We start from the raw sequence: 25,801 nt of genomic DNA, 5'->3' as shown, positions 1-25,801 counted from the left end.
CTGCCACAGCAAGTCCATCCCGCTTTGCAGCGGGCTCTGGTGAAAATCAGTGGCACCTTAGACTCTGCTCCCTGGTACTGCCCAAGCCGTCTTCCTCACAGGTCAGTGGATCCCCCTAACCACAGCCATTACAGTACCCTTAGAGCTACCATAGTGATGTTTTTCTGATCACATCAGTCTTTGTACACCTGGCCTAAATCAATGATGTACCATCACATGTGACTACTGCGGCCAATCACAGGCTGCAGCCGTCACATGTAATAAACCGTCATCTTCAGGGGTTGGGTGTACAGAGATCATTAGGAGACAAGAAATTGTTTTGCAATTGAAGTGCTGAAAAGATACGGTAAGTAGTTTTTTTGCTGCAGCAAAAGTCTTCTACAAAATCAGCACAACAAATCTACTACAAGAGCTGGATTTGATGTGTCTATTCTTGTGGATTTCCTTGAAGATTATGGGTCAGATATGGGCTAGGTTTCCTCACGGGTTTTTCAGTTTTTTTTTTATTTTTATTTTTTTTAACTGTCACTACAGTTTTTGAGCCAAAGGTAGAAGTGGATCCAGTAGGAAAAACTATAAATCTTTCCTTTATGTTTCCCATTCCTTTTGATTACACTTCTGGCTTTGGCTCAAAAACTGCAGTGACAGTTTTCCAAAAATCGCCAGGAAAAAACCTGTGTGGAATCCTAGGCTTACATGTGGGGGAGATTTATCAGAACCTGTCCAGAGGAAAAGTTGCCCAGTTGCCCATAGCAACCAATCAGATTGCTTCTTTCATTTTTAACAATGCACTGCAAAATGAAAGAAGCAATCTGATTGGTTGCTATGGGCAACTGGGCAACTTTTCCTCTGGACAGGGTTTGATAAATCTCCCCCACTGTGAAGATATCGACAGCAAATCTAAACCATGGGTATAGGACAAGTCAAACAAGCCACAATGGAAAGAGCACATCATATAACTAATAAGAGCAATGAGCAGTTATGTGGAGAATGCTTCAGTGTGCTGCCGCTGTCCAGAACTATTTCAGGACTAGTATCTTGTAGAACACATATGGGCAGTACTTTCTGGTCAAGTAATAAAGACAGAAGAACAAATGCTCTATGCCAGTGTTTTCTAGACGGGGAGCCTCCAGCTGACGCAAAACTACGACTCCCAGCATGCCCAGACAGTTGGCCATAGGCAGGTCTTTTAGTATACAAACATATCCGTAGAATGATTCCAGAGACATCAATTTGACTGACCCCAAAAATTGTTTATTTACTAATGCATCTCAATCTCATATCAGAAATTCAAACACATTTTGCGGACATAAAGAAATATAAATTGGAGTAAGCCCACGCAAACAAAGGAAGAACATGTCATGTATGATTGGTTATTTAAATATATTAATTGGCATTTATTTATGTTCGGTTTTTAATCTTATCTAGTCTAATCATTGCGATAACTAAATGTATCTGTTTGGTCAATTTTAATCCTTCTCTGCTTATCTAGTCTATCAGGATGATAACTATATTGCTTGAAATAGAATGCAAATATGATACTCACTGAACGGGTGTCATGTGGTACCATCTGTAATTTAGGTTATATTGCATAATTTAACTGAAGGTGAGCTGAGGCAGTGACCTCTGCTGGAGAAAAATTACTTATCCTAGAAATGTATAAAGCATTTTGATCAGGATTTCAGCTAAGACCAGAAGTGAAACTATATTGGAACAATTTGTACCCTTTTCTATGTTTTTGACCTACTCCTTGTTTTGGCAAAAATATTGATGAAAAACTCCTTTTGACCTACTCCTTGTTTGCTCAAAAATGTGTGAGTCCAGCCTAACATGAGAATGATGGCAATAAAATGTGTGGTAGGGCCTTGGGGGTATAGTGTAGTTGGGGTGTTGCTTCGGTATATGAGGGGTTAACTTAACCCCTGTCACTCGTGACGCCAGGGTGAGGGTTAATACGCTGAGGTAAATCTTCGGCCTATCGCCACCCTTCCCAGAAACGATAGGTGCGTGCTTAAATGAATGAAGGGATGAACTTGAATAGGGATGAACTTGAACTTGTATAAACTTTACTGAGGTACTTGCGGTACATCCAATTAAGAGCAACAGTCTTAGCAATACAGTCTCTACATAGTACGGCAGTGATTGACAGATGCCGTGGACCATTAGCTTATCCAAAGGATTAGTAGAAATAGGATTGATGCAGAGATCCGTCCAGATTTAGGGGTCTGTTTAGGTCCGGTGATCTTGCAGACTTAACAGGGATTGAGGTAACTCACAGTTTTGTAAGATGGCCGTTGCCGCAAGGCTTGGGCCTAGTCACTGCTGATGACAGCTGCGCAGATCCTCCTCTATCAGCAGCCCACGGGGAAAGAAAGCGAGTAATGGCCGCCGCTCCCTTATATGGGCAGGGCCGTTTTGGATTGGTCTGTGTCAGCTGTCACTCACCGTTACAATGCATGGTGGGCGATCACCTGACTTCCTCCAAAGGTCCTTGAACCATAAATCATAGAGTTTTGGATCTCATCACGTGACCCACAGGTCCTGCGACACTACAATAAGGTAAGTACACTTTATTTACATATTTACACATTGAACTTGAATAATTTTAACTATTACAGGGGTGACAAGGGGCTAACTATAGATGAGGACCCCTCCGGTACCTAGGGACTCTGACTTTGGGGACCTCACCACAAGGTAACGGATGCAATCCGGTACTGGGACACCACAAATATAAAATCTAAGCTTTTTTTTCTCTATAAACATTTGAAGGGGCTGTCTGGATGAACATTTTTGTATACTAAAGATAACCTGTCATCAGTTTTATGCTATCCAAACTGCAGACAGCATTTTCACTTTAAGGACCAATTTTTGTCTTTGCACTTTACTTTTTTCCTCCTCTCCTTCTAAAAATCATTACGCTTTCAATTTTGCACTTACAGACCCAAGGGCTTTTTTTTGTGTCACCAATTGCACTTTGTAATGACATCACTTATTTTATAACATAATCTGCAGAGAAACAAAAAAAACGTATTTGTGGGGTGAAATAAAAAATAAATAAATGCCATTTTGTACATTTTTAGCAGCTTCCGTTTCTATGCAGTGCACTTATCAGTAAAAATTACACCTTATCTTTATTCTGTAGGTCCATATGGTTACAAGGATTCCCAATTTATGTAGGTTTTATTTTATTTTACTACTTTAAAAAAATGTATAACTCAGGGCTCAAGTCCTGCAGGAACTCATGGGAACGGAGTTCCTGCACTCCTGCACTCCTGCACGGAGTTCCTGCATGGTAACGGCCATGCCCCCTCAATGCAAGTCTATGGGAGTGGGCGTGACAGCCGTCATGCCCCCTCCTATAGACTTGCATTGAGGGGCTGTGGCCATGACATCACGAGCCTCCGGCGCTGCACCCAACGCTTTAAACGAATGCCGGGTGCAGCAGGAAGAACGCGGGGGTCCCCAGCGGCGGGACCACTGCAATCAGACATCTAATCCCCTATCCTTTGGAAAGGGGATAAGATGTCTAGTGACGGAGTTCCCACACTTTTTTTCCCCAGGACTTGACCCCTGGTATACATACGCCAAAATTGGAAAGTTTAAAATTGTCATCTTCTGACCCCTATAACTTTTTTATTTTTGCGCATACAGGGGTGTATGAGGGCTAATTTTTTGCACCATGGTATGTAGTTTTTATGGGTACCATTTTTGTTTTGATGGGACATTATTTTGATAAAAAAATAGAAAATGGTTTTGTTTTTTTACTTTTATTAGGGGAGGGGCTTATTCCCATTTATTAACTTTTTTTTTTTTACACTTACTTTTTTTTAACCTATAGCATGCAATCTTTTGATTGTATATACTGTTCAATTTTATGCCATAGCATAGCCTTGATCAGTGTTATCGGAGCTCTGCTGCTTCAGCCTGCTGAAGCTTCCTGGATCAGCAGAGCACCGATCGGACGGCAAAAGGCAGGTAAGGGCCCTCCTGCCGTCCTCTCAGCTGATCGGGACATAGCTATTTCATTGCGATGGCCCTGATCAGCTCTGCTGAGCTGCTGGGATGGTTTCACTTTAATTTCTAAAGGGTTAATGCCAGGCATCAGCCAGATTGGTGATGTCCGGCATTAACCCTGGGTCCTGGCTGCTGATAGCAGTTGGGACCCACCTGGATTAATGCACGTTCAGCCTGTGAGTGTGTTTTAAACGCCGATAACGGGACCAGGGCGTACATGGTACTTAAGGACTCGGGCGCAAGGGCGTACCTGTATGCCTGTGTCCGCAACAGGTTAAAGGGTTTGTCCAACTTATCTCTTCTGGGTTTTCCGATCAGCCCTTGCTTGTTTGCAGTGGTCAGAGATGGTTGGAAAAGCTGAAAGCGTCCCCTTCATTGTGTTGATTAGTCGGGGTCCCCAGGTCATCAATGTTGTGGTTCCTAAAACAGGTACAATGCTGAAATCCTCATGTCTGTCACTACTTAATTGTGCCCTCACAGATGGTGACAGATTACCTTTATGGAGCAGCAGGACACCAGAAAAAGCACCACTTACATATATTTGACTGCATTAATTATATTAATTAAGCAATTTTTTGTGCAAAACTTATTTGGTCACACCTGCTGCATTTACTATAACTAATGCCAGTAAATAGGCATACAACATAGTGGAAATCTATGCTACTTGACAGAAACATACAAACATAGAATTTGTGGGCAAATAAGAACCATTTGCCCCCGGGGCGTGGCCTGGCTGCCGTGGTGTATGGTCGCACACTGAGTGAGCCAGAATGCTGAAGAAATTTAGCTTTGTTCCCCGCTCCGCTGCAATCCAAGATGGGGCTACACCTCCGGCTCTCTCCCCCACCACGAGGCCTCCAAGCTTCCCAGGAGAAGTCCTCCCCATTTCTCCGCAGCTACGGAGATACTCATCGGACCCGTCACTGCACAGCCTATCCATTCCACCTCATTCTCCAGACTTATCACCGCGGACAGCAATGCAGCTACCCCACGCTGATGATTGTTCTCCCAGCCGCAGCTCACCACCAAGTGAGTCCTCTGGCATACACGCCGGCCTCCTGTCTCCAGTCCCGGGGCGCACTCCTCCAGCTCACCCCACACTCCTCTCAGAAAGGCTATCACCGCCTGGGGCTCTCATGAGTCGGACCCTGATGTCAGGGAGGACCCTCTCCAAGCCATCCCTGTGATGAATCAGTCCCTTACTGATACCGCCATGAGAGACATGCTATTGATCCTACGCAAAACCTTCCTAGCAGACATGCAGGGAATGGTTGACCCTTTACAGACCGCTGTGGATATGGGGGAAAGATTAGTCCATGTTGAAAATAAAATTTGCTGAGTTTGCCGACTCTCATAACACTCTTATAGACTCTTACCCAGCTATGGAGGATGACATTCAAGCACTTAAAGGGGTTCCCCAGTGCTTACACATCTTTTCCCCAAGGAAATCATAAGGATAGGAGATAAGATGCCTGATCGCGGGAGTCCCGCCGCTGGGGACCCCCGGGATCATGCACGCGGCACCCCGTTTGTAATCAGTCCCCGGAGCGTGTTCGCTCTGGAACTGATTACAGGCGACCACCGGGCCGGCGGCGTGTGACGTCACACCTCCGCCCCCGTGTGACGTCACGCCTCCGTCCCTGTGTGACGTCACGATCCACCCCTCAATGCAAGCCTACAGGAGGGGGCGTGACAGCTATCACGCCCCCTCCCGTAGGCTTGCATTGAGGGGCGGGGCGTGATGTCACACGGGGGCGGAGGCGTGATGTCACACGCCCCCGGCCCTGTGGTCGCCTGTAATCAGTCCTGGAGCGAATACGCTCCAGGGACTGATTACAAACGGGGTGCCACGTGCATGATCCAGGGGGTCCCCAGCGGCGGGACTCCCGCGATCAGGCCTCTTATCCCCTATCCTTTGGATAGGGGAAAAGATGTGTAAGCACCGGAGAACCCCTTTAAGGCCAAGGTGGCAGATCTAGAAGACAGGAGCCGCCGTAATAACATTAAGTTACGAGGTGTCCCTGAGACAGTCGCTCCTGCGGACATTCCAAAATATATCCGTTCCCTCCTACAAACTGTACTTCCTGACTGCACACCTCAAGAACTGGAAGTGGATTGGGCCTATAGGCTCCTCTGCCCGAAACACTTGGATAGCTCTGTGCCATTCTAGCCTGTGTACATTTCTACACTGTGATAGAACGTTTGATGGAGACCGCTAGACCATTTCATCACATTTTGGTTTATGCCGACCTCTCAGCTGCCACACTGCAAGCTCACAGGTACCTACTGCCAGCTCACCTCAGCTCAGCAAAAACTGCCTATTGTTGGGGGATCACTGTGCGCCTCCTCCTCATCAGACATGAAGATGCTTGTTAGGAATCATGGCAGGTGGACAGCAGGTGGTGGATTTTCTGGGCCTGTGTGGAAGGAGACTTGAGTCATGCCATGAAGCGGGGTCTAAGGTGCCACTGGTTTTCACCAGAGCCTGCCGCAAAGCGGGATGGTCTTGCTGCGGCAGGTGGCACCCAGGTCGCTACCCCTGGCACGACTCGTCCACGCAGGTAGCTGGGGGGTGACGTTGCACAGACAGAGACAGGCAGGATGTGGCTGGCAGGACGTGGCGGGATGGCATAACAGAGCTGAAACACAGGTGCAGGATAGGAACTAGAAACAGATTCACAGAATCTGGGAAACAGGACTTCACTAAGGCTAGACAACCAAAGATCCAGCACAGGGAACAGGGAGGAGCAGATACTTATGGACAAGGGACAGGTGCAGACACCTTAATTAATTGGTACTGGCCCTTTAAGAAACAAAGCTACAGCGCGTGCGCCCTAGGGGGCAAAGGCACGCACGCCGGAGCTGCGGGGACACCAGGAATCAGAGACACAAGAAGGTGAGTGAAGAGCTGAGACACGCATGTGGGTGCGTCCCGCGATGCAAATCTCAGCCCCGCTAGCAGCGGGACAGGGAGCGCTCACGGCCAGAGAGTCCGGCCGAGTGCCACTGTAACAATGCTCTGCACATTGTACGCTCCTTAGAGGAAGGCCTGGCGCTGTTGAAACTCTGGAAGATTGCACCTGCTGCTGCCCCTAAACATCAATGCCCAGATCGCCCGGTCCCGGTGGCCAAGGACTGTCTACTGCCACAGTTTTTCCCTGCGTTTTTTGCGTTTTTTCTTGCGTTTTTACCTTTGTGTGGAATTTGCCGTTTTTGTCCCCCTTTGGTCCCCCCTTTTTTTTTTACAAAATAGTTGTAGTACATGTAGTTAAGGAAAGATCACTGCGGGTATCACTCATGACAACCGCTGTGATCCTCCGGTATAATGTATAGATGCCGTGGCCGCTCTTCTATGGTCCCCTGCACGGCCGTATATATACACATATTCATATTTCTCACAGAGAGCTGTTATTGTCTTGAACCATCTGGCCAATCACAGCTCTGCGGGAAATATGAATAGGTTTATATATACGGCAGTGCAGGGGACCATAGAAGAATGGCCGCATCTATACATTATACAGGAGGATCGCAACAGGCGATCTGTCAATTAGTACAGGTAACTACTACTCCCATCATGGAACAGTGTGTTCCATGCTGGGAGTAGTAGTACTACCTAAAAAATAAAAATAAAAAAAGTGAAAAACACACATACACACTAAATTTTTATTATTACATTTTTAGTGCTTTACCCACCCAAATAAATTGATCCCTGTTTATAAATTAATAAACATTTTGTAATACAAAAGATACATTTCGTTAGATACAATTTTTTCCATCACTACTGTATTTTTTTTTATTTTATTTTTTTTATGGTACCCTACATTTTTTCCTCCTCACCTTTTAAAAATCATAACCCTTTCAATTTTGCACCTAAAAATCCATATTATGGCTTATTTTTTGCGCCACCAATTCTACTTTTCAGGGACATCAGTCATTTAACCCAAAAATCTACGGCGAAACGGGAAAAAAAATCATTGTGCGATGAAATTGAAGAAAAAATACTATTTTGTAAATTTTGGGGGCTTCCGTTTCTACGCAGTACATTTTTCGGTAAAAATGACACCTTCTCTTTATTCTGTAGGTCCATACGGTTAAAAATATACCCTACTTTTATAGGTTTGATTTTGTCGTACTTCTGGAAAAAATCATACCTACATGCAGGAAAATGTATACATTTAAAATTGTCATGCTTATATATTATTTATATGAAATTTGGGAAAAGGGGGGTGAGTTAAACTTTTAATAAGGAATGTGTGTGTGTTAAACTTTTTTTTTACCTTTTATTTTTTTTTATTTTTACACTTTTAGTCCCCTTAGGGGACTTTTAGGAGGAATCATTAGATTCCTCATATAGATCACTATGGTTGTATAGAACCATAGTGATCTGTGTGCTCTGCGCTCGAATGATAAAGCCTGGCCCTGCCAGGCTGTATCATTCAGAGAGCCAGAGCCGCCGTGGAAGGAGAGGTAAGCCCTCAGGCTACCTCAGCAGTGGATCTCCTCTCCCTGTGATAGCTGAACGGAGCTCTCGTGGCCTCTGTGGCCCGACAGAAGTTCACACATGTACGCAGCTCATACGGCTGCCTCATATACATTTACTGTTGATCCACAGCGCTATCGGGATCCCGATGCCCGATGGCGCTGTCATCAGTGTGCGTCCCCGCAAGCGCCCCACGCCCGCAGCTCTACTCCCCGTCCCGTTAACGCTCAGGGAGCGGGGAACAGAAAGTAGAGCATCGGATGCAGGTTAAGTTATTCGCGTAGTGCTGCGCATGCGCAGTACTACTTTACCTGCGCCCGATGCTCTACTTTCTGTTCCCCGCTCCCTGAGCGTTAACGGGATGGGGAGTAGAGCTGCAGGCGTGGGGCGCTCGCGGGGACGCACACTGATGACAGCGCCATAGGGATCCCGATAGCGCTGTGGATCAACAGTACATGTAATAATAGAGTAAGTGTATAGGAGCCAGCCGTATGAGCTGCGTACATGTGTGAACTTCTGTCGGGCCACAGAGGCCATGAGAGCTCCGTGCAGCTTCAGATATCACAGGGAGAGGAGATCCTCTCCCTGTGATAGCCAAACTGACACTGCTGTGCGCATCGATGCGTGACGTTTAAATATGTCACGTGACAAGAGTGAGCCAATAGGATGTGATGGAGGCGGACAATCTCATTCTATAACAAATCTCATTCTACGGCAATGCACCGGCCCCCAGCTGCAGGAATCAGCTGGGGGCCGGGCGGTATGACGCAGGCTCGAGTCAGGAGCCCACGTCATACCCGTTTAAGGGCCATTGGACGTGTATACACATCCATGGTCCTTAAGAGGTTAATTAAAAAGGTATCTCCGTAATTTTTTAGGATCGCTAAAGTCCAAAAAAGAATAAAAACCGCCTACAAAAACGCAAAATTGAAAACTAACATGGCGTTTTTCTTGGCGTTTTTGCTCTCCCATAGACTTCTATGGGAGGAAAACGCCACTATTTCTGGGCAAAAAACTCCAAACTAGGTTTTGTCGGGCGATTTGAAAATCTAGTCTCTGAGCCCAAAATTGCTGAAAAACGCCAAAAGGATTTAAAAAAAAAACCACCAAACTGAAAAACGCCAAGTGAATCTGGCATTTTTCAGTTTACTATTGACTTGCAGCTAACATCTGGCCGCGGGAAAATTGCGGGAAAATTGTCATTTTTAATGGCGTTTTTGCAAAGAAAATCCTCAGTGGAGTTCCAGCCTGACAGTCTTATAGAAACAGTCTCTATATTGCTCAGTGACTGACAGTTGTTGCGGACCTTGAGTATTATTACAAGTCTCTGAATTTAGGGTAATTATTTAGGAGATAGATAAGGTCCAGTGATCTTGCAGAGTGCTTGGGATTGATACACTCACGATTCTGAATAGCTTCAGCCGTTGCCGCAAGGCTCAGGCCTAACTCACTGCGATAATAGCTGCGCAGATCCTTCTCATTTGACAGCCCAGGAACAAGAGAGATCCTTACTGCTTGGCTATGCAGGAACAAGAGAGAGAACAATGGCCGCCGCTCCCTTATATGGGCAGGGGGCGGGGTGAATCTGATTGGTCCGAATACCTGTCATTCACTGTTACACGGTATGATGGGATTGCATACGTCATAAGGACCTCCAAAGGTCCTAAAGCAGAAATACCATAGAGTTCACCTAGTCATGTGACCCACAGGTCCTGGTACGCTACGCGCAAGAAATTAACCATTTATTTACATGTATATCACTATATTTACATAAACCTTGAGTAAACGACTGATTTACTATATGGAATAGAGGTGACAAGGGCAGGCTATACAACGTGGACCCCTATGTCCTAGGGACTCTGGCTATGGGGACCCACAGACATATAGGTACCGTATAGGATGCGGTACCGGAACACCACAGCATGCTATGCCATGAAAACTCAGGGCATATTCTACCTCATATGTATGCTAGCGAAACTAGCTCTGGTCAGTAACTGGAAATCAGCTGCAATTCCTTCATTGGACACGGTGATTGCCAAGCTTAATACCACCCTTTCCTTTGAAATAATTATAGCCTTGGGTTCTAATAAATACTCACCTTTCCTTAACCGTTGGAAGGCATGGACACTCTCACCCCATTGTAAGGATATCTAGCTTACTGACATGGCTGCTCACTAACTCCACAGGCCTTATGTACCCGTTCACCACCACTACCTGTTATACATTCCTTTACCATATGCCTTTAATTATACCCACACTTTGAGGATTTTGCACTACAGTTCATTTACTTGTACGATTGCTTCAGGCTAATCAGATTTTCCTGTTACCACACCACTGTTAGTTTTCATTTCTTTGTACTTATTTACTTATTGTAGTACAGTTTCCTTTTCTTTTTTTTTTCCCCTGCTGTTTTCTTTCTTTTTTCCTCAGTTTTTTTATGTGGATACTCTGTTGTTTAATATCCCAAAATAATGACAGCACCTACTTTATGTCCACTGTAATTCTTACCACCTCCATTGTTATGTAATGTTTTATACTTGAAAAACCTTAATAAAAACTATTTTCGAATAAAAAAAATAAAATAAAAAAAAAGAACCATTCGCCCCAAGTAATCTTCCCAATATGACTAGCCCCTGGCCCTATCTTATATGAAGGATAGCCTTATGCCTATCCCATGCATGCTTAAACTCCTTCACTGTATTTGCAGCTATAACTTCTACAGGAAGGCTATTCCATGCATCCACTACTCCCTCAGTAAAGTAATATTTCCTGATATTACTAAATATACCTTTGCCCCTCTTATTTAAAACTATGTCCTCTTGTGAAGTTTTATCTTTTTTCAAATATCCTCTCTTCTTTTACAGTGTTTATTCTCTAGTTCCCTAGTTGCCCATCAACCAATCAGATCACTTCTTTCACTTTTGAAAAAGGCCTCTGAAAAATGAAAAAAGAAGGGATCTGATTTGTTGCTATGGGCAACTCAGCAATTTTTCCTCTAGACAGGTTTTGATAAATCTCCCCCATTATGTATTTAACCCCTTCCCGACCTATGACATACCTGTACGTCATGGGTGGCAAGGTGTTCCCGACCCATGACATACAGGTACGTCATGAACATTTTTGCCGCTACTCGCGACATCCCGCAGCGCCCGGAAAGATGGTGGCTATCACTGATAGCCAGCCATCTTACCATGCGACCACGGGGGGGTTTCATCCCCCCCCCCACCCCAGCGTTCGCTGCTATCAGCTGGTCAAACCTGACTAGCTGATAGCAGCGTTTCGCTATGAAAATACTTAGCAGCGCGGTGTGTGAGTCCGGATCACGGGGATCGGGACACACACCGCTCTGCTAAGTGTCCCTGACCCGTCCCCCGGCGTCACTTACCCGTCCGAGCGGTGTCCTGAGCGGTGTCCCGAGCGGTCCCGGCACGAGCGACGTCCTCCAGGCGGTCCCGGCGGCGCTGCGTCCCGGAGGTGAGTTTCCGGCAGCAGTGCGGCATCTTCATTGGCAGCAGTGAGATCGCCGTAAAGCGATCTCACTGCTGCCTCTGGGAGTTTCCAAACTGCAACTCCCAGCATGCCCAGACAGCCTTTGGCTTTCTGGGCATGCTGGGAGTTGTAGTTTTGCAACATCTGGAGGTCCTCTGTTTGGAGACCACTGTATAATGGTCTCCAATCTGTGCTCTTCCAGATGTTGCAAAACTACAAATCTCAGCATGCTCAGTCTGTCCAGGCATGCTGGGAGTTGTAGTTCTCTAACATCTGGAAGAGCACAGATTGGAGACCATTATACAGTGGTCTCCAAACTGTGGACCTCCAGATGTTGCAAAACTACAACTCCCAGCATGCCCAGACTGCCCAAGCATGCTGGAAGTTGTAGTTCGGCAACATCTGATCCTTCAGATATTGCCGAACTACAACTTCCAGCATGCCTGGGCAGTCTGGGCATGCTGGGAGTTGTAGTTTTGCAACAACTGGAGGCACACTAGTTGGGAAACATTGTCCATTTCCTACCTCAGTGCCTTCAGCTGTTGCAATTGTTGCAAAACTATAACTCCCAGCATGCACTGACAGACCATGCATGCTGGGAGTTGTAGTTTTGCAACAGCTGGAGGCACACTGGTTTGGAAACACTAAGTTTGGTTGCAAAACACTTGAAAGTTTATTACTTAACTTAGTGTTTCCAAACCAGTGTGCCTCCAGCTGTTGCAAAACTACAACTCCCAGCATGCACGGACAGCCAAAGGGCATGCTCGGAGTTTGCAACAGCTGGATGTTTGCCCCCTCCCCCCAATGTGAATGTACAGGGTACACTCACATGGGCGGAGGTTTACAGTGAGTGCTGCAAGTTTGAGATGGCGCAAATTTTGCGCTGCAGCTCAAACTTCCAGCGGCAAACTTGCTGTGAACCTCTGCCCATGTGACTGTACCCTAAAAACACTACACTACACTAACACTAACCTAAAATAAAAAGTAAAAAACACTACATATACACATACCCCTACACAGCCCCCCTCCCCAAAAAAATGAAAAACGTCTGGTATGCTACTGTTTCCAAAACGGAGCCTCCAGCTGTTGCAAAATAATAACTCCCAGTATTGCCGGACAGCCATTGACTGTCCAGGCATGCTGGGAGTTTTGCAAAAGCTGGAGGCACCCTGTTTGGGTATCATTGGCATAGAATACCCCTATGTCCACCCCTATGCAAATCCCTAATTCAGGCCTAAAATGCGCATGGCGCTCTCTCACTTTGGAGCCCTGTCGTATTTCAGGGCAACAGTTTTGGGACACATATGGGGTATCGCCGTACTCGGGAGAAATTGCCTTACAAATTTTGGGGGGCTTTTTCTTCTTTAACCCCTTATGAAAAGATGAAGTTGGGGTCTACACCAGCATGTTAGTGTAAAAAAATTAATTTTTTACACTGACATGCTGGTGTTGCCCTATACTTTTCATTTTCACAAGAGGTAAAAGGGAAAAAAGACCCTCTAAATTTATAATGCAATTTCTCCCGAGTACGGAGATACCCCATATGTGGGCGCAAAGTGCTCTGGGGGCGCACAACAAGGCCCAGAAGGGAGAGTGCACCATGTACATTTGAGGTGATTTGCACAGGGGTGGCTGATTGTTACAGCAGTTCTGACAAACGCAAAACAATAAATATCCATATGTGACCCCATTTTGGAAACTACACCCCTCACGGAATGTAATAAGGGGTGCAGTGAGCATTTACACCCCACTGGTGTATGACAGATTTTTGGAACAGTGGTCTGTGAAAATGAAAAATAAAATTTTTGATTTGCACAGTCCACTGTTTCAAATATCTGTCAAACGCCAGTGGGGTATAAATGCTCACTGCACCCCTTATTAAATTCCATGAGGAGTATAGTTTCCAAAATGGGGTCACATGGGGGGGTCCACTGTTCTGGCACCATAGGGGCTTCCTAAATGGGACATGCCCCCCAAAAACTCTTTCAGAAAAACTCACTCTCCAAAATCCCATTGTCGCTCCTTCCCTTCTGAGCCCTCTACTGCGCCCGCCGAACACTTTACATACGCATATGAGGTATTTCCTTACTCGAGAGAAATTGGGTTACAAATTTTAGGGTGATTTCTCTCCTTTTACCCCTTGTAAAAATTCAAAAATTGGGTCTACAAGAACATGCGAGTGTAAAAAATTAAGATTTAGAATTTTCTCCTTCACTTTGCTGCTATTCCTGTGAAACACCTAAAGGGTTAAAACACTTACTGAATGTCATTTTGAATACTTTGGGGGGTGCAGTTTTTTATAATGGGGTCATTTATGGGGTATTTCTAATATGAAGACCCTTCAAATCCACTTCAAACCTGAACTGGGCCCTGAAAAATTACGATTTTGAAAATCTTGAGAAAAATTGGAAAATTGCTGCGGAACTTTGAGGCCCTCTGGTGTCTTCCAAAAGTAAAAACTTGTCAATTTTTTTATGCAAACACAAAGTAGACATATTGTATATGTGAATCAATATGTAATTTATTTTAAATATCCATTTTCCTTTCAAGCAGAGACTTTCAAAGTTAGAAAAATGCAAAATTTTCAAAATTTTCATGACATTTTTAGATTTTTTACCAAGAAAGGATGCAAATATCAGTGAAATTTTACCAAGAACATAAAGTAGAATATGTCACGAAAAAACAATCTCGGAAACAGAATGATAAGTAAAAGCATCCCAGAGTTAGTAATGTTTAAAGTGACAGTGGTCAGATTTTCAAAAAATGCCCAGGTCCTGAAGGTGAAAATGGGCTGGGTCATGAAGGGGTTAAATAGGCACTGTCAGATATAAAAACTTTTGATATGTTGTAAAGCATGCAAAACTAATAGGTTTTGCATTTGCTTTCATTAGAAAATTTTCAGTATTTCATAGTGAAAAAGCCAGTCAAACAACTGCCCCCTCTGCCTCCTGGAATGCATTCAGTGCTTCTGTGAACACTGCTTCGTCCTGGACTCCGGGACGTTTTGGAGGGGGGAGGGGCTGTACACACTGCAGAGACTCATGTGAAGAGAAGGGGAGGGGGAGGGGCAGGAAGCCTGCTGCCGTCTTTCACACAGCAGACATCAATGAGAGAGGCAGAAACATGCATTGCAGACGAAAAAGTAAGTGTCCAAGCATGTGTGTGTGTGTGGATATACGTGTATGTGTGTATATCAGTGTGTCTATCTAATGTGTATGTGTAAGAATATATGTCTGTGTGTGTGTGTGTGTGTGTGTGAGATAAAGGGGGACTACCTCCAGCTGTTGCAAAACTACAGCTCCCAGCATGCCCACACATCATTTGGCTGTGCAGGCATGCTGGGAGTTTTAGTTTTGCAACAGCTGAAGGCACCCTGGTTGGGAAGCACTGGACAGAGGAGAGGGAGGGGGAGTGGCTATCACAGTGAGTACCTGCCCCCCTGCTTCTGGGGGATAAAATTAAGGTATTTCAGAAATAAAGCTTATTCTGAGAGAAATGTAGGTCCCAGACACATACAAAGTACATGTACATGATCAGGATGAGATACTGAGCAACATATAACAGTTTTTTTTTTTTTTAATGATCTGACGGGTCCACTTTAGAAGTTTCTATCACATCCCCTCTGACGTGTCTTTCTTCCAAGCTAACATAAGTTTTATTCTGCAACCCATGTACTAGTTTACTAGCTCTTCTCTGAACTCTCTCCAAAGTATCTATATCCTTCTGGAGATACGGTCTCCTGTACTACGCACAATACTGCGCATAGTACTGAGGTCTCACCAGTGCTCTGTACGGTAGCATGCGCACTTGCCTCTTCCTACTGCTAATACATCTCCCTATACACCTGAGTGTATTGGCTAACAGGGTGGCATGTGTAGTGTATTGACAGGGTGTTGTGACTGAAATAGAGTTCCAGGGTAGTGTTAACCTCCACACTCCAAGGATAAGCAGCTTCCTGGGCCAAGCGCTGAGGCAATAGAGACCACAGATGCAGGGTTGCGGAAACTACTTTTACTGTACATTCTTGCAGGCAGATGCTACAGTCCATGCAGTGTAACAGCAAACTTTGGTAGTGCAATAATTTGGAGTAACGTTGCATAGGATGTCACTTTAGATCACTGGGCACTCTGGGACTTATGGTGCAGCTGTGATGACTTAACTTGGCTTAACTGGACTTTAGACTGACTTGGGAGACATTGGGTACACAGACTTTGGGTACTCCACGCTACATCCACGAAATTGCCTACCACCAGGAGTGGACTTTGACTTTTGGACCGGAGTTTCCAGCTTTTACTCTTGTTATCCTTGACATGCCTTATGGGGCCCTTATGGCTTTCAGGCACGTCTCTGCACAACTTTGACTTTTATAAAAGTAGAGACAAAAAAAGACAACCGGGAGGCAGCGCCTCGTGTATTACCCTTGGCAGGTGAGGAATCCACTACACTTACTGGGTGAATAAACCCAGGATTTTAGTGAAGATGGCCGCTCACCTTATAAATGAAGAAATTGCGCATATCACCCCTCATCCGGGGTATCAAGAGGTTAGGATCAGCTGCCAAGCCTGATGGTCACAGGAAGAAAGGTATCTTCCTGTAGAAACTGAAGCAATTTTCGTAGAAAAAGACCACTATAATCCGGGCGCTGCTTTATCCAAAGATGCAAGGATGCAGGGAGGTATTGTAAAACCAGATACTTTTATTTGTATTACAGCATACAAGTTAGCAGAATCATGACGCGATGATCTGAGGAAGGGGCAATAGACCCCGAAACACGTCATGATTCTGCTAACTTTTATGCTGTAATACAAATGTCATGACAACTGTCATGACATTTTACCTCCTTATCCTAATAGCAGTATATCAAAGGTGTTTACAATAGTAATTCAACCATACCTTTGGCTGCTTTATAGCACTTTTAATCATGCTCAAAATCGCTTTTATGTGGAATCAGGAACTGTTAGGCATGGCCAGGGGATTGCAATGCCCTTGGCCGCCATCTCCTTTACATCAGTGCTCCTCAGCACGTGTCCTCACTCACTCTGTCCTACGTTCCCTGAGCAAGTTCTCTGAGTGATTGCTCGCTCCCTCTGCTCTTAATGCCTCCCGGCTCAGCAGTGCGCCTGTATAATGCTAACATTATGGAGGCGTGCTGAGTCGGGAGGTATCGGGAGCCAGCGCTTGCTCAGAGAACTTGCGCTGGGCCTGTGTGTCAATCAAACAGTGGTCCCAGTGCTGATGTAAAGGATTATGTAAAGGATTATCGAGAACCCTAAGCTATTTCATTCAATCTCATTTTGGGGGTTTGCCACAGGTCCTCTATAGAGTAATATCAGTGCTAAATGGCCAGTGACTGAAAATAATGCAAAACTGTCTCATTTGCCCACACAAAGCAATCACAGCAAAGCTTTTATTTTACCTCAGTGGGAAGGTCAATCATCACCTTTAGAATTTAGGGCTCAAACCGTGTGCCCTAAGGCTAGGATTCAACTTTTTTTTTTCACTGAAAAAAAAAAAACACCTGAAAAAACGCCAGTGCAATTTCCTGCATCTGGCGATTTTTTTAACGTTTTTGCATTTGAGTTGAAATTGCATTTTTGGCCCCTTTGGCATTTTTTTCAAAATGTGTTGGGTATAAAAAAAAAAAAAGTAGGGACTTTTAATAATTTTTTAATAAAGTGTGTATGTGTGTTTTACTTTTTTCCTCAAATTTTTTTTTTTAATTTTTTAGGTAGCACTACTACTCCCAGCATGGAACAGACTGTTCTATGATGGGAGTAGTAGTACCTGTACTAATAGACATATCGCCTGATGCGATCGTCCATAATATAGCAGAGATGCGGAGCGGCTCTATACAGCTCTCGCATCTCTGCACTATACTCCAGCCGGTGATGTGAATAGAACATCACTCATTCATATTTTCCGCCCAGAGTGGGGAATGGCCGAATGGTTGCAGCCAATCTCAGCTCTCAGCGGGAAATATGAATAAGTGATGTTCACATCACTGGCCGGCCAGAGTACAGAGCAGAAATGCGAAGCACAGGAGAAAGCCGCTCCGCATCTGTTACGCCGAGCGCTCCGGGTCCCCGTTCCTCCCCGGAGCGCTCGCCTCATCCTCGTTGCTGCAGCGCCCCGGTCAGATCCACTGACCGGGTGCGCTGCGGTCCCGCCTCCAGCCGGGATGCGATTCGCGATGCGGGTGGCGCCCGCTCGCGATGCGCACCCCGGTCCCCGTACCTGACTCGCTCTCCGTCGGTCCTGTCCCGGCGCGCGCGCCGGGTCTCTGCGATTTAAAGGGCCAGTGCACCTATGATGGTGCCTGGCCCAATCTTCCAATTAGCTTAATTAGTTTCCACCTGTGCACTTCCCTATATCTCCTCACTTCCCCTGCACTCCCTGGCCGGATCTTGTTGCCTTAGTGCCTAGTGAAAGCGTTCCCTTGTCTGTTCCTAGCCCGTGTTCCTGACCTCGTGCCGTTGCCCCTGACTACGATCCTTGCTGCCTGCCCCGACCTTCTGCTACGTCCGACCTTGCTTCTGCCTACTCCCTTGTACCTCGCCTATCTTCAGCAGCCAGAGAGGTGAGCCGTTGCTAGTGGATACGACCTGGTCACTACCGCCGCAGCAAGACCATCCCGCTTTGCGGCGGGCTCTGGTGAAAACCTGTAGTGGCTTAGAACCGGTCCACTAGCGCGGTCCTCGCCAATCCCTCTCTGGCACAGAGGATCCACCTCCTGCCAGCCGGCATCGTGACAGTAGATCCGGCCATGGATCCCGCTGAAGATCCTACACTGGTCGCCCAGCTAGCCCTAAAGATCGCCCAACGAGATCAACAGCTGGCATACTTGACCTCCGAGGCACTGCGTATTCAGTCACAGATACAGCAGCTGCAGCCGCAGATACAGCAACAGCTACAGCTGCAACTACCATCTCCTCCGCCGGCTCCTGCAACTCCTCCGCAGCAACCGGCCGTTCCTAACCCCTGCTTGTCCCTGCCGGACAAATTTGGCGTAAAGATCGCCCAACGAGATCAACAGCTGGCATACTTGATCTCCGAGACACAGCGTCTTCAGTCACAGTTACAGCAGCTGCTGCCGCAGATACAGCAACTTCAGTCACAGCTACAGCTGCAACAACCATCTCCTCCGCCGGCTCCTGCAACTCCTCCGCAGCAACCGGCCGTTCTTAACCCCTGCTTGTCCCTGCCGGACAAATTTGATGGGGACCGCAATGATTCTGCCACAGCCACAGTCCAGTCCTTCTTCGCTGAGGTCCGTGGTTTCTTCGAGGAGCCTGCCCGAGCTTCTTCTGCCGAGATTGCCCTGCTGAACCTGGCCCAGGGTGTTTCTTCCGTTGGCGAGTACGCCATTCAGTTCCGTGCTCTTGCTTACGAGTTGTCCTGGAATAGTGAGGTTCTCTGCGCGACCTTTAAAAAAGGCCTATCCAGCAACATTAAAGATGTTCTGGCCGCACGAGAGACTCCTGCTGACCTACATGAACTCATTCATCTTGCCACTCGCATTGACATGCGTTCTTCCGGATGGCGTCTGGAGCTCCGCCTGGATATGGACTTTGTTCGCATGAAGCGTTTTTTCTCCCCGGCTCCTCTCTCCTCTGGTCCTCTGCAATCCGTTCCTGTGCTTCCCGCCGCGGAGGCTATGCAAGTTGACCGGTCTCGCTTGACACCTCAAGAGAGGACACGACGCCGCATGGAGAATCTTTGCCTGTACTATGCCGGTACCGAACACTTCCTGAAGGATTGTCCTATCCGTCCTCCCCGCCTGGAAAGACGTACGCTGACTCCGCACAAAGGTGACACAGTTCTTGATGTCAACTCTGCTTCTCCACGCCTTACTGTGCCTGTGCGGATATCTGCCTCTACCTTCTCCTTCTCTACTATGGTCTTCTTGGATTCCGGATCTGCAGGAAAAATTTTTTTGGCCTCTCTTATCAACAGGTTCTACGTCCCTGTGACCAGTCTCGCCAGACCCCTCTACATCTATTGTATTAACAATAAAAGATTGGACTGTCTCATGCGTTTCCGCACAGAACCCCTCCTAATGTGCATCGGACCTCATCACGGAAAAATTGACTTTTTTTTCCTCAGGTTCTTTGGCCCCAAGAAGAGGGGGAGACCCAAGGGGGGGGGGTACTGTTACGCCGAGCGCTCCGGGTCCCCATTCCTCCCCGGAGCGCTCGCCTCATCCTCGTTGCTGCAGCGCCCCGGTCAGATCCACTGACCGGGTGCGCTGCGGTCCCGCCTCCAGCCGGGATGCGATTCGCGATGCGGGTGGCGCCCGCTCGCGATGCGCACCCCGGTCCCCGTACCTGACTCGCTCTCCGTCGGTCCTGTCCCGGCGCGCGCGGCCCCGCTCCCTAGGGCGCGCGCGCGCCGGGTCTCTGCGATTTAAAGGGCCAGTGCACCTATGATGGTGCCTGGCCCAATCTTCCAATTAGCTTAATTAGTTTCCACCTGTGCACTTCCCTATATCTCCTCACTTCCCCTGCACTCCCTGGCCGGATCTTGTTGCCTTAGTGCCTAGTGAAAGCGTTCCCTTGTCTGTTCCTAGCCCGTGTTCCTGACCTCGTGCCGTTGCCCCTGACTACGATCCTTGCTGCCTGCCCCGACCTTCTGCTACGTCCGACCTTGCTTCTGCCTACTCCCTTGTACCTCGCCTATCTTCAGCAGCCAGAGAGGTGAGCCGTTGCTAGTGGATACGACCTGGTCACTACCGCCGCAGCAAGACCATCCCGCTTTGCGGCGGGCTCTGGTGAAAACCTGTAGTGGCTTAGAACCGGTCCACTAGCGCGGTCCTCGCCAATCCCTCTCTGGCACAGAGGATCCACCTCCTGCCAGCCGGCATCGTGACAGCATCTCTGCAATAGATAGGAAGATCGCAGCGGGTGTCAGGAGTGACACTTGCTGTGATCTGCCCTTAACTGAAGGTGCTACTACTCCCAACATGGAGCACACTCAGCTCCATGTTGGGAGCTGTAGTACCTGCAGTTAAGGAAAGATCACAGCGGATGTCACTCCTGACACCCGGTGTGATCCTACTGTATAATGTATAGATGCGGCCGGCCGCTCTTCTATGGTCCTCTGCACTGACGTATATATATTCACCTATTCATATTTCCCACAGACAGTTGTGTTTGGCTGGAACCATCTGGCCAATCACAGCTCTCTGTGGCACATATGAATAGGTGTATATATACGGCAGTGCAGGGGACATTAGAAGAACGGCCGGCCGCATCTATAAAGTATAAAGGAGGATCGCAATAGACCTGGGGCGATCTTTCAATTAGTACATGTACTTCTACTCCCATCATGGAACAGTGTGTTCCATGCTGAGAGTAGTAGTACCATATAAAATGTAAAGAAAACACACACAAAAACACACAAAAGCAAAAAGAGAAAACCACACACACAGACTACATTTTTATTATTGGCGGCTATATTTTTAGTGCCCTGCCCGCCCACATAAATTGATCCCTGTTTAAAAATTAATAAAAATGTTGTTATAAAAAATATACATTTTGTTAAATACAATTTTCCCATCACTACTGAATCTTTGTTATTATTATTTTTTAATGGTACCCTATGAAATCTCCATCACTTTTTTGGATCGAAAAAGAATAAAAATCGCCTGCAAAACGCCAATGTTAAAACCCACAGTGTATTTTTCTTGGCGTTTTTTTACTCCCATAGACTTCTCACGATATCAGGGGAAAAACGCCATAGGCTCAGCATGCTGCGATTTTGCAAAACCGCCAAGGAGCTGAAAAACACCACAACAGAGTGAAAAAACGGCAATAGGATTTCAAAAAATGCAGAAAAGTGGAAAAAGAATTTAGCGATTTCTCATTGATTTACAGCTAACATCTGGCCGCAGCGTTTTCTGGCTGAAAAAAATGCCATGCGGCAGAATTGGCGTTTTTCTTGCCGTCCCCCCCCCCCCCCCCCCCCCCCCAAAAAAAAAACCAAGTGGAGTTCCAGCCTTATTCAGCAGATGAGGGACCCAAAGTAAACATATTCTGTGTAATGAGCGGGAACAATCTATGGTCCCTTCTTTTTTGTTGAGAATACTGTCACTGGCCACTCCTACATGGATATAGTAAAGGAATACCTGTGCTCTCCCGTCTCTCTTTTCCAACCCCCATGCCCTATCAATGTCTGCAATGCTTTATTGTTTGACTTTGTTCTACAATGTCTGCAGGAAAGTTAGTGTAGCATGTGGTATGATGTATAGTGTTGGGAGACCCGTGCTGCGCTATGTACAGTAATTGTATTAATTGATTGTGTGCTGTTTCCTAGCCTGCGCTGTGTCACAGTATATTGTATTTATGTCAATGAGGATAAATCGATATTAAGCTAGGTTTCCAGCAAAAACACCAGAAAAACTGCCACAACTTTTTCCTGCGTTTTGGCAGTTTTTCTGGTGTTTGGAAACAGCCAATTTTGTCCCCTGTGGAAGTTTTCTCACTGCCTTCAGGTACCACTCAGTGGGTCAGATGCTGAGCGCCCGGTCCACAGAGTGTAAGGAAATGAGGAATGATGTATAGGGGCTGCAGTCTCTAAATTCTCTCTCTTATCTCCCGGATCCAAAGCAAGCACAATCAGCATATCTCAACTCATCTCAACTAGGCCAAAGCCTAAAGATCCAGCAGCCACTAAAACGTGAGTTATAAAGCTCTATCTACAAATTCTTTGTGACTACTATTCAACTCAAATCCTATAATTAGGAGCACAGTGGCCTGCTTAAAGCTCAAGACTATTAGTCCCAGCAAAGCCAGTGAGGAACCTTCATCCCGGTTACCTCAAGAGAAACTGTTTAATTGTAAAGACTGTTGGCATAAGAAGTTCAGTAAAAGTTCCAGTTATCTCATAAAACCTGCTGTGGACATTCCGTTTATTATCCTGCCGTTTGTGAAATAATTGTCGGCAGGGCCTTCTATACAAAACAACCGCACCCTGGCGTCATGACAAACCAAGGGTTAATACCACCAGACCCTGTAGCATCATTGCAACACCCCTATATCACTACCCTTCTGGCTCACCACATATGCATTTTTTTTATTATTTTTTTTTAAAATAGGGTTCCCTGTCTTTTTAACATTTCACAAAAAAAAAAAAAATGCCATGCGGCAGAATGGAAGTGGAAACCTAGCCTTAAAGTTAATTTCGAGCAGGATGGAGCAACTCCTTATTGCCGTTTGGCTGTGCGCCGATATCTAAATGTAAATATGGAAGATCAGATACACCAATCGGAACATTGGATACACCAATAATACACCAAAATTACTTTTGCCTCCACAATCTACAAATCTAATACCCTGCCATTTCTTTTTGTGGGGCTACACCAAAGACTTTGTATCTGCTACAGGATCTGAAAGACATGAGACAATGCAATACTGAAACAGTGGAGTCCATATCATGGATATGCTGGCCCACATCTGGACAGCACTGGACAACTGCCTAGACCAGTGTTTTCCAAACAGTGTGTCTCCAGCTGTTGCAAAACTACAACAACCAGCATGCATGGACAGCCGAAGGCAGACAAAATTTTGATGTATCATTGGTGTATCCAATGTTCCGATTGGTGTATCTAATCTTCCAGAGTTTCATTCAGGTATCCGCGAACAGCCAAACAGCAATAAGGAGGTGCTTCATCCTGCTGAGGAATACATGTGGCAGATCTTTCTCTCTCTGTGGCCTAAGCTATTCCTTTAACATTTTGTTGCTCGAAAATAACTTTAATAGTAATTTATCATCATAAACATAAATACAATATACTGTGACACAGCGCAGGCTAGGAAACAACACACAATCAATTAATACAATTATTGTACATAGCACAGCAGAACAACATACAGCTTGGGTCTCCCAACACAATACATCATACCACATGCTACACTAACTTTCCTGCAGACATTATAGAAAAAAGTCAAACAATAAAGCATTGCAGACATTGATAGGGGATGGGTTTTTGGAAAAGAGAGAGGGGAGAGCATAGGCATTCCCTTACAACAGGGGTCTCGAACTCAAATTGTCTGGGGGCCACTGGAGGTAGCAGCTGGGTAAGGCTGGGCCGCATGCGTCCCTTACATATAATGCCCCCATCATGCACCCCTTACATATAATGCCCCCATCATGCGCCCCTCATCATCCACCAGCAACCCCCCCCCCCCATTCCCCTTACCCCCGTTTGGTAATAGCATGAGCTGACGGATGATGGGGGTGCTACTTCTGGGGGTTCCCCACATTAGGTAGGCAGCAGGTTGCCCACATTAGGTAGGCAGCAGGTTCCCCACATTAGGTGGGTAGTAGCAGGTTCCCCACATTAGGTAGTAGCAGGTTCCCCGCATTAGGTACTAGCAGGTTCCCCACATTAGGTAGTAGCAGGTTCTCCACATTAAGTAGTAGCAGGTTCCCCAGATTAGGTAGTAGCAGGTTCCCCACAATAGGTAGTAGCAGGTTCCCTACATTAGGTAGTAGCAGGTTCCCCACATTAGGTAGTAGCAGGTTCCCCACATTAGGTAATAGCAGGTTCCCAACATTAGGTAGAAGCAGGTTCCCCACATTAGGTAGTAGCAGGTTCCCCACATTAGGTAGAAGCAGGTTCCCCACATTAGGTAGTAGCAGGTTCCCCACATTAGGTAGAAGCAGGTTCCCCACATTAGGTAGCAGCAGGGTCCCCATATTAGGTAGAAGCAGGTTCACCACATTAGGTAGTAGCAGGTTCCCCACATTAGGTAGTAGCAGGTCCCCCACATTAGGTAGTAGCAAGTTCCCCACATTAGGTAGAAGCTGGTTCCCCACATTAGGTAGTAGCAGGTTCCCTACATTAGGTAGAAGCAGGTTCCCCACATTAGGTAGTAGCAGGTTCCCCACATTAGGTAGAAGTAGGTTCCCCACATTAGGTAGTAGCAGGTTCCCCACATTAGGTAGTAGCAGGTTCCCCACATTAGGTAGAAGCAGGTTCCCCACAGTAGGTAGTAGCAGGTTCCCTACATTAGGTAGTAGCAGGTTCCCCACATTTGGTAGAAGCAGGTTCCCCACATTAGGTAGAACCAGGTTCCCAACATTAGGTAGTAGCAGGTTCCCTACATTAGGTAGGAGCAGGTTCCCCACATTAGGTAGTAGCAGGTTCCCCACATTAGGTAGAAACAGGTTCCCCACATTAGGTAGTAGCAGGTTCCCTACATTAGGTAGAAGCAGGTTCCACACATTAGGTAACATTGTCGTTTAACCCCCCCCCCCCCCCAACTCACACACACACGCAGACAGACACCCACACATGCACACACTTTACCTGTCCTGCGCTGGGCTTCTTCTCTCCGGCGGTGGCCTGACGAGTGACGTCCCTGACGTCCTCCTGTGCGGGTCTGCGGAGGGACGTCACATGCGCGACGTCTCTTATCAGACTCGGGCCGGTCGGCCAACCAGAGATCGGGAGGAGGAGAGCGGGGTAAGTGAAGCCTTTGCAGCTCTAGTTCATACTGGTAAAAGGTGATTCAAAAAATGGTTCAAAAGGATAGACTCGGTCTTCATAATTGGGAAAACATAAAAAGAGAAGTTTTGTTTATACACTACAAATGTTCAGAGTGATTTTCATTAGGGACATGGTAGATGTCTATGTCTATGGTCCCTTTTTCCTTGAGAATACTGTCACTGGCCACTCCTATGTGGATATTGTAAAGCAGGGGTCTCAAACTCCCGGCCCGCGGAACGAAAGTTTGTGGCCCGCAGCAGGTATATGTAATTTGTATTGCCCGACGCCGGGGACATGCAGTTCCGGGCGCCGGGCAGGTAACTTCTTCA

At 46.5% G+C, this 25,801-nt stretch overlaps 1 protein-coding gene across 1 annotated transcript in view; it reads left to right on the top strand.

Moving 5' to 3' along the window:
* Nucleotides 1-247: 247 nt before the first annotated feature.
* The window catches only part of SEC24C (SEC24 homolog C, COPII coat complex component), a 115,957-nt gene continuing 90,403 nt past the window's right edge, over nt 248-25,801 (top strand). The window contains exon 1 of the mRNA XM_056530663.1: nt 248-346. The gene's annotated coding sequence lies outside the window, so the exon portion shown is untranslated. The remainder of the gene's footprint in view (nt 347-25,801) is intronic.

This window comes from Hyla sarda, chromosome 7, assembly GCF_029499605.1.
Source record: "Hyla sarda isolate aHylSar1 chromosome 7, aHylSar1.hap1, whole genome shotgun sequence".
In the NCBI taxonomy this organism is placed as follows: Eukaryota; Metazoa; Chordata; class Amphibia; order Anura; family Hylidae; genus Hyla; species Hyla sarda.
This window is presented reverse-complemented; position numbering and strand designations above follow the sequence as displayed.